Here is a 1,134-nt window from a genome sequence, read left to right as displayed (position 1 = left end):
TACACCCTCCCCCATTAAGATTGAGAACATTTACAGTTCCAATCGATTATTGCCTCAAGAGGCTCGCGTATCCTTTAGACACTGCAATCCAATTTGTTGGAGTTTAACAATTTTGTTGCTCAATGAGTCCTGTGTCCACGACACGAAAATCACCAAGTCTCGCTGGTTCTGACAGCGAGCACGGGAAGAGTCCAACTTCGCCCCCCACACGCAGTGCGATGTCGGACAGTGCGTCCGCGGCACCGGGGGATGTATATCCTAGGCTCGATGAGCACAAACGTCGCGCTCCGCGCACGCTTTCAGTGCCGAGTGGCCTCGTTGAGGATGTGGTCGACTATAAGTCTGACACCTCTTTTCCCGCATGGAATGACGAAGAAGGCGAGCTGCACCAGCAGCATGATACGAGCCTTGCTCGCGCCTTGCGTACCCCGTATCAATTCCCTGACTTCTCGTCAACTGAGGAACTAAGTGTTATCACCAATGACCTCGACGAAGAACAGAGGCAGCAGCTTGAAGCTGCCCGTAAGGCGGCTCTAAAGCGCGCCCGTCCACGGTCGGTCATTGACCCTCGTGTGGAATATGGCTTCCGCCGTGCGGATCCCGCCTTAACACCGAAGGACACGGTAACTCGATCGTTAAGCGTCCACATCATCGGGCCCCCGGCCAGAACGAATGATAAACTTGCCACACGGAAAGCTCTTCGAGCTCGTTTCGTGGTCCCACAAGAAACTCCGTTGGAAACTTTTCGCACTCGTCTAAGTGCTCAACGAGTAGCTCTCGTGTACCCGCAATGCGAACAATACCTGTAGTGCTCGCCCCTGGCGACAGCTCGACAGATGACGAAGCGCTCTTTGAGCGATGGGTGCAACGGCACCGAAAACTTTCCTTACTGCATAACCTGTAGTTGAGCCACAAGGAAGTGGACGTGTGTGTGGAGCGATACCTCCGCTTTGAGTTTACCAAACCCAAGGCACGCCGTCGACTTCCTTCGGATTGTCGCCCTGCAACGTATGGGTCAACAGCTTCTAATGCTCTCGCGAGCTCTGTGACTTCGACCCCAAGAGCTCAGGGCCACTGCTTGAGCTCGGCTCATGGCCCGTCTACTTTCCTGGCTGTTGCCGGGATGCGCGGGGC

This window comes from Plasmopara halstedii (genome assembly GCF_900000015.1).
Source record: "Plasmopara halstedii genome assembly, contig: Scaffold_650, whole genome shotgun sequence".
In the NCBI taxonomy this organism is placed as follows: domain Eukaryota; phylum Oomycota; class Peronosporomycetes; order Peronosporales; family Peronosporaceae; genus Plasmopara; species Plasmopara halstedii.
The sequence above is the reverse complement of the archived record's forward strand: the minus strand, read 5'-3'. Positions refer to the sequence as shown.